Here is a 7,948-nt window from a genome sequence, read left to right as displayed (position 1 = left end):
AGAATTAAAGTTAACTAGTTCCTATCTTCATAAGGAGACACATTTTTTCTTCTGAGCTCAGCACTTGCTTTTGCTGTGAAATTTTCTCCCCAGAGTTTAAAATCAATGATGGGTCCTATATTCAAATTCTTTTTTTTTCCAGTTTAATTGAGGTATAATTGACAAATAAAAATATGAGACGTTAAAGTGTACATCACCATGATTACACCGTGACTACATTGTTTAAGAATCTCTCCCATCTTGTTAGCTCAGTTCAAATTCTTAAAATGCTGATCTGTTGTTAAAAATATCCCAAGTCAGAAGCGCTGGACGAGGTGAGCCTGTGGGAGGGCGTTATATTCTTTTCATAACAACAAACCATTGAATTCACATAGTGAGACGTAGTCTGTTATATGCTACCATTCTATTTGAACTTTTGTAATTGTTTCTTATTTTTTTACTGTTGTTTAAAAATGTTTTGCATAACTCAATAAAATGACTTAAAGTTATCTTTGTTATAAAATGTGCATGGTGGTTCCTAAAAATGTCTTTTCCCCCCTGATGAAGATGTGGAAAAATCGAAACTCTTGTGCACTGTTGGTGGGAATGTAAAATGGTGCAGCCCCTATGGGAAACAGTAAGGCAGTTCTTCAAAAAAATTAAAAATAGAACCACCCTATGACCCAGCAGTTTGGGTGTACACCTAAAATATTGAAAGCAGGGCTTTGAAGAGATATTTGCACACCCACGGTCATAGCAGCACTATTCACAGTAGCCAATACGTGGAAGCCACCCAATGTGCATGGGTGGATGGATGGGTCGGTAAGGTGGTCCATCCGTACCATGGAATAGCACTCAGCCTCAAAAAGGAAGGAATTCTGACACCTGCTACAACATGCATGTGCCTTGAGGACATCACATTAAGTGCAATAAGCCAGACACAAAAACACAAACACTGTATGATTCCACCTATATGAGGGCCCCAGGGTAGTCAAATTCCTGGAGACAGAAGGGAGAATGGCAGGTGCCGGGGGCGGGGCATGGAGTGCTAGTGTTCCACAGGTGCGGAGTTTCAGCTGGGGAAGATGAAAGAGTTCCTGACGGTTGCACAACAGCGTGAATGTACCCAGTGCTGTTGAACTGCCCACTGGTAGTTAAAATAGTAAGTGTTATGTTGTGTATTTTACTACAATTAAGCATTTTTAAATTTAAAGGGAACCGATAAACATGTTTAGCCCTGGCTGGGCTGCTCAGTGGGCAGAGGACGGCCTGCGGACTGAAGGGTCTCGGGTTCGGTTCTGGTCAAGGGTATGTACCTCGGTTGCAATCCCTGGCCTCAACGCATGTGGGAGGCAGCCGATCACTGTGTCCCTCTCTCTGTCTCTCCCCCTCCCTTCCACTCTCTCTAAAAGTCAATGGGAAAATATCCTCGGGTGAGGATTAACAACAAAAAACATGCTTGAAACTGCAAGCCCAGTTGGTATCTAACAACATCAACACCTCCTCATAAGCTGTCTTTTGTAAGTGCTTTGCAGTGTTTTCCATGTATAACACCTGATGACATGTGATGTAGAATGAAATTCAGATGATGGGCTTTGAGTCTATATTATGTGTCCAGACTCCCACCAAACGCCTGCATAAAAGGAGAAACTCGTTTGTTCGTCAAGCACAGTAAACTATTAGTGCATTCGATTTCTGTGGCAGGAGCGATGACAGCAGTCCCCACAAGAGGGCAGTTGTGTCTCCCCTCCGCCCTCCCCCTCCACCCGCCCTCCTTCCTCCCCAACCGCGGACACACACCTTCAGCTACTGGAGACTCTGATAGGAATGGCCAAGTTGGAACAAACTCTCCCGCGTTGGAGTGATCAATGTCGTACCATAGAGAAAGGTGAAAATGGTTTGCCCTTATTCGTAACAGGAGGGTTTCTTGCACTTGATTTTGTCACGTGAAGAAAGGGGCCTTTACAAAACCTGGAGGTGAGGACGGGGTGGAGGCCCTGAGTTCAGACGCCTGGGGACTGAGCCACCTTCGGAACGGGAACGCTTCAGCTTAAAATAGCTTTGCGGCCCACAGGAAATCGTTCTGGAATGTACACCTCTTGCACAATTTAACGTCTCTGTTTCGGGGGGCGGGTGTTTAAATTACAACATTGTTTGACAACAGTTTTACTATGTAAAGGACGCTTTTTAAACAAACCTAGGACCTGGCTGAAGCCTGCGTTGCTGCAGTCGGCCACTGACGGGGCGGCTCCCAGCGGAGGGTTAGCCCTGAGGATCTAAGCGAAGAGTTGATATTGTGAAGTCCGACAGCTACTACTGAACATGGCGCGTTTGCAGATGTCATTTCCAGCATCAGTGTGGTGTTTTGGTAACCGTGGGAAACCACAGGGAGACTCAATGTATGCTTTATGGCTCTGTCATGAATGGGCAGTGCTAGTCACACTTAAACACGCTGAATTCAAGCCTTAGGACATTTGGCTTAACCAGCCGACTTCAGCTACATTTTGCTGATCCTTTTGTTGCAGTTTTTTTTTTTTAATCCTCACTGAGAATATTTTTTTCCATTGATGTTTAGAGAAAGTGGAAGGGAGGTAGGGAAGGGGAGAGAGAAACCTCGATGTGAGAGAGACACGTCGATTGATTGCCTCCCGCACGCACCCCAACTGGGACCCGGATCAAACGTGGAACCCAGGTATGTGCCCTTGACTGGGAATCGAACCCGGGACCCTTTGCTAGGCGGGCCGATGCTCTAACCACTTGGTCACAGTGGCCAGGGCATATTGCAGTTTATTTTTGATTGAGTATATCTGATAAAACAGATTTTAAGTGGCATCCTAGTTTATGACGTTACTTTAGTAGGTTTGTATCATTTCCAAGGCCTGGCTGCGTATGAGCCTGACCTTTAAGTCATTGTCTTTTATAGCACGCACCATCTAGGACAGGGGTCCTCAAACTTTTTAAACAGGGGCCAGTTCACTGTCCCTCAGACCATTGGAGGGCCGGACTATAGTTTAAAAAAAAAACTATGAACAAATTCCTATGCACACTGCACATATCTTATTTTGAATTAAAAAAAAAAACGGGAACAAATACAACATTTGTATTTGCATGTGGCCCGCGGGCCGTAGTTTGAGGACCCCTTATCTAGGATTTCAAAAGACATAAATCCCTTTTTTCCTCAGCAGTTGCAGGTAGAATACTGTAGAGGTCGCTCACCATGCGTGCGGAGACAAAACGGCAGTAAAGAGACCTCCTAGCCCGCCAGTTTTCTTCTGTCCGAGGACTGAAGGGTCGTGGGTTCGATTCCCTGTCAAGGGCACGTACCTCGGGCGCAGGTTCCCCAGCCCTGGCGGGGGCTCGTGCAGGAGGCAACCAATCGATGTGTCTTCCTCACGTCGATGTTTCTCTCTCTCTCTCTTTCCCCCTCCCTTCCACTCTCTCTAGAAATCAATGGAAAAAGTGTCCTGGGTGAGGATTAAATAAACAAAAACCTCTTAACTGAGCCAGGCCGAGTGGAAGCTGGCCACAGGGCGACACGCTCCTCTCGGGGGCAACCAACGAGCTGGAAGGCACCGTGTTGCCATTTCCTGCTCGTGGAGTATGACAAGGGTCCCTGATCGAAAGACTCATCCTGATCTTCGGTATAATTACGTCCCAAGGCCTGAACCAGCAGAATCCGTAAAGTGAGAACAAAGCAGCGTGCTTGACAGTGAGTTACTTTAAACCCATCATCATTGGTCACTTTGTCTGCAGGCGACACCCAGTCCTCGGGGTGCCTCCCGCGAGGGCTGTGGCACCTGTCACCTGGGTGTGCACTTGTCCCTGCACTGGTCACCCTCACTCCGTCCGCCTGGGCCTCAGGGTACTCCCCCTGCAGCGTGGCTCTGTACACCTCCCACCACTCAACATGCCCGGCCTTCATCCAACTCCGTCATCTTCGGGGACACTCCAGCTCCTTCGAGGCCCTGGACAGCAGTGGCTCAGAATGCTCTCGGGCATTGGGATTACCTGGGGAGCTTATAGAAACCAAACTCCTGGACCCCCAGGCCCGTGGAATTAGCAGGGGGTGGCCCCGGAGAATCAGCATTTTCCAGTTTTGTTGCAAAGCGAGCTCCGGGGCCTCTTGCTCTCCAGGCTTCGGCCCTCCCCGCCCTCACTCATGCTGGGAAAACTAGAGATGCGAATGTTCTGCGGCAGCCATAGCTTCCATTCTCAGGTTCTTCCCAGAACAGAACGCAGCCTCTCTCCAGTGGCCTGTCCACCGCTCACCGTCCCACGGGAACAGAAAGAGGCAGAGCTTCCAGAAGCAACAAGTCCCACCTGTGTTGTGGGACTTGCCAGCCTCCTCCATGGCTTGGCACCGAGATGGCAAACTCAGGGAACCGGGAGCAAGCACGGCAGCTGTGACAGTGTCAGGCACAACCGTGACAGGAGAGGGACAGCGAGAAGACCCAGGATTGCTGACTGTCCAGGAGGTGCTGCTCCCGGTGACGGCGTCGCGGGGCAGGGACCGTTTCACAGTGCACGTGTCTGACCGCGCAGGCGTGTGTGTCCTGTGTCAGGTAACGCTCCTCTCGGCACACGGGGCCCTGCAGAAGGAGGACGCTGTTCTTCTTAAACATGATTCTTACCCCTTACTGTGACAGACGGGACAATCCCAGCATGGGTGGATGGATGAGTACAGGTAGATACCTGCTCATATTTTTTAAATTCCATGAAGAATCAGACATTAGTCAAGGGAAGGTGGGGCCCTCAGATGTTGGGCAAATAGACATTCGTTTACTCATCACAACTCGTTATCTAAATGAAATGGATATTGCAATTCTTCTTAGTGCTAGTTTCCAACAATACATCTTTTTTCATTAAACATTTTTTAATTTTTTGAGGTATAACTGACATACAGTAAAATCCCCCACCCTATTTTTAAGGGTATAATTCTCTGAGTTCTGACAAATGAATGGCCATGTACCCATCACTACAATCAAGTCATAGAGCATCTCCATCACCCCAACATCCTTTGTGTCCTGCTCCCAGCCCCTAGTAACCACCGGGATAGGATACAGACAGAATCACCTGAGATCCAGTCCTGCTGCTGGTGGACCTCTTGTTCATTTCATGGCAGAGTAACATTCCATGGTATGGGCAGTCCACAACCCATTTATCCATGCAGAGTTCAAGGGCAGGGGAATGGTTCCCACTAGACTAAGAATAAAGCCGTCATAAACATTTGTGTACAGGTTTGGTGCAAACATATATTTTCATTCCTCTTTAAGTGAGACTTCCGGGTCATCAGGTGGAGTTATGTTTAATTTTATAAAAAAACTCCCAAGCCTGTTCCCAAAGGGCATGCACCATTCTGTGTTCCCGCCAGCCAGGTCTGAGCGTGCCAGCTGCCCAACACCCAATGCCACTTGGCATCGTCAGGGTTTGTTTTGCTGTTTTGTTTTTAGCCTCCTATTGGGTTTGCAGTGCTAATACATTGTGGTTTTCATTTCCATTTGACTAGTAATAGTAACTTTGAAAAGCTTTCCATGGGCTTCTTTGCCATCTGCATATCTTCTTCAGTGAAATGTCTGGTCAAATCTTTTAACCATTTTTTAAAAATTAGGTTGTTTGAGAGTTATTTATAGATTCTGGACACAAGTTCTTGATGAGACATATGTTTTGCAAATATTTTCTCCTAGTCCGTGTCTTCTCTTTTCATTTTGGTAACAGTGTTTTTCAAACAGCAGATTTTTTTAAAGTTTTGATGGACTCTAATTTATCTTTTTTTTTTCTTTGATGAATCATTCTTTGAGTGTCCTTTTGAAGAAATCTTTGCATAGCTCAAGGTCACAAAGATTTTTTTCCCCCTAGGTTTACTCCTAGAAGTTTTATAATTCTGTTTTGCATTTAAGTCTGTGATCCTTTTTTAGTCCAATTTTGTTTATGATGCAAGGTATGGATCGGGGTTCGCTTTTTGCACATGTGGGTGCCCAGTTGTTCCAGCGCCATTTATTGAAAAAAAACCTCCTTGTCCATCTCATTCCCTCTGCAGCTGTGTTGGAAGCAAATTGGCCCCACATGTGGGAGTCTATTTCTGGACTCCGTTCTGTTGCACCGATCCGCCCTTCATGGGTACCACACTGTCTTGATTACTGTAGCTTTATGGTCAGCATCAAAATCAGGAAATGTGAGTCCTCCAACACTGTTCTTTTACAATATTGTTTTGGTTATTCTAGATTGTTTTGCCTTCCAATGTAAACTTTCAAACACACTTGTTGACTTGTACAGGAAAAGATTGCTGGGATTTGGCAGGAGAGATGAATTTATAGATCAGTTAACATTTTAACAATATTGAGTCTTCAATCCGTGAATGCCGTGTATCTCTCCATTTATTTACATCTTCTTTGATTTCTTTCATCCTTGTTTCCTCGTTTTATAGTTTTCAGCATTCAGATCTTGCACAGGTGTTGGATATATACCAAAGTTTTTCATGTTTGTTTTTTTTTTTTTGGCTGGCGGGGGGAATATTATTGTTATTGTACTCTTTTTAATTTTTTTTATTTCCTATTGTTCATTGCCAGCATAGAGTAAGACAGCTGAGTTTTGTATGTTGGCCTTATATCCTGCAGTCTTACCAAATTCGCTCGCTATCAGTTCTGGCAGACCCCTGGGTGTTTTCCATAGAGACAATCATGCCATCTGCAAATAGAGACACAGATTTTATTTTTCCCTCTCCAATTTGTTTGTGTTTATTTCCTCACCATATTGCACTAGCTAGGACCTCCAGTAGGATGTTCAATAGGAGACATCTTTGCCCCTTGGGGGAAGAGCCTGACATTTTTGCCATTAAGTATGATGTTAGCTGTAGGTTTTTTGTACATGCCATTTATCAGGTTGAGGACATTTCTTTTTTTACCAGTTTGCTGAGGATTCATCATGAATGGATGTTAAATTTTGTCAAGTGCTTAAGAAGATTATTTGCTTTTGCGCTATCTGCTGATATGACGAATTACAATGACTGATTTTCTCATTTTGAACCAGCCTTGCATTCCAAAATAAACATCACTTGGTTATAATGTATTATCCTTGTTATATTTTGCTGGGTTTGATTTGATAATATTTTGTTGAGAATTCTTTCATTTAGGTTCTCAAGCAACATTGGTCTACAGATGTTTTTCTTGTAGTATATTTGGTATTAGGGCAATGCTAGCCTCATAAAATGGGTTGGGAAGTCTTCCCTCCTCTTCTGTTTTCTAGAAGTGTGTGTGGAATTATGATTATTTTTTCTTTGAATGGTAGTATTTACCAGTGAAGCCACCTGTTCTGGGGTTTTCTTTGTCAGAAAGTTTTAACTGTAAATACTATTTCTTAATGACCACGGGACTATTCAGGTTATCTATTCTTTCTTGACTAGGATCTGGAGTAAAGTAAAAGCTGCGCTCGGGCCCCTACTCTATACTGAGCAGTTTACCTGGGGCTGTCTTCTTCCCACGCCCGCACGGAGAAGGAGACTTGAACCAGTTCCTACAATCTAGGAGGCGCTATCGGGATTGAAGAAATAAATGAAAGATAGACATAAAACAGATTAAAAGCTTGGGCTGGGTGTGGTGCCTGCCCTCCAGAGGGACAGGCAGAGAGAGCCTGCTCTCCCGGAGGGGCAGAGCACACACAGAGAGCCAGCTCCGAAAGCTGCTTTATTATATACTTGAGTTACAGGAAGTTACATCACATCTGGGTGGGCCTTTGACATCATGAGATCCATCCCCTTAACTCTGGGCGGGGGAGTCAGACTGGGTGGCGTCCAATCTTTGGACTGGTCCCGCCCCAGGGAGTGGCTCTGCCTGCCCCCTGAGTCCAGCTGACGTAAATTAAACCAAGTGTATTCTACCGGCTCTTCGCACCACTCCACCACTAGGTAACCACAGATGCAGCCCTCAACTTCCTGGACTCCGATTTCCTTAAGTTATTCAACATACATAATTGA

At 45.3% G+C, this 7,948-nt stretch overlaps 1 long non-coding RNA gene across 1 annotated transcript; it reads right to left on the bottom strand.

The window, feature by feature from the left end:
- Positions 1-6,391: 6,391 nt before the first annotated feature.
- Positions 6,392-7,609, bottom strand: LOC118663459. Its single transcript, XR_004970053.1, has 2 exons — positions 7,436-7,609; positions 6,392-6,663 (listed from the first exon to the last, which is right to left on the bottom strand). It is a non-coding gene; the product is annotated as an uncharacterized LOC118663459 (long non-coding RNA).
- Positions 7,610-7,948: the final 339 nt, after the last annotated feature.

This window comes from Myotis myotis, unplaced genomic scaffold (genome assembly GCF_014108235.1).
Source record: "Myotis myotis isolate mMyoMyo1 unplaced genomic scaffold, mMyoMyo1.p scaffold_m19_p_9, whole genome shotgun sequence".
In the NCBI taxonomy this organism is placed as follows: domain Eukaryota; kingdom Metazoa; phylum Chordata; class Mammalia; order Chiroptera; family Vespertilionidae; genus Myotis; species Myotis myotis.
This window is presented reverse-complemented; position numbering and strand designations above follow the sequence as displayed.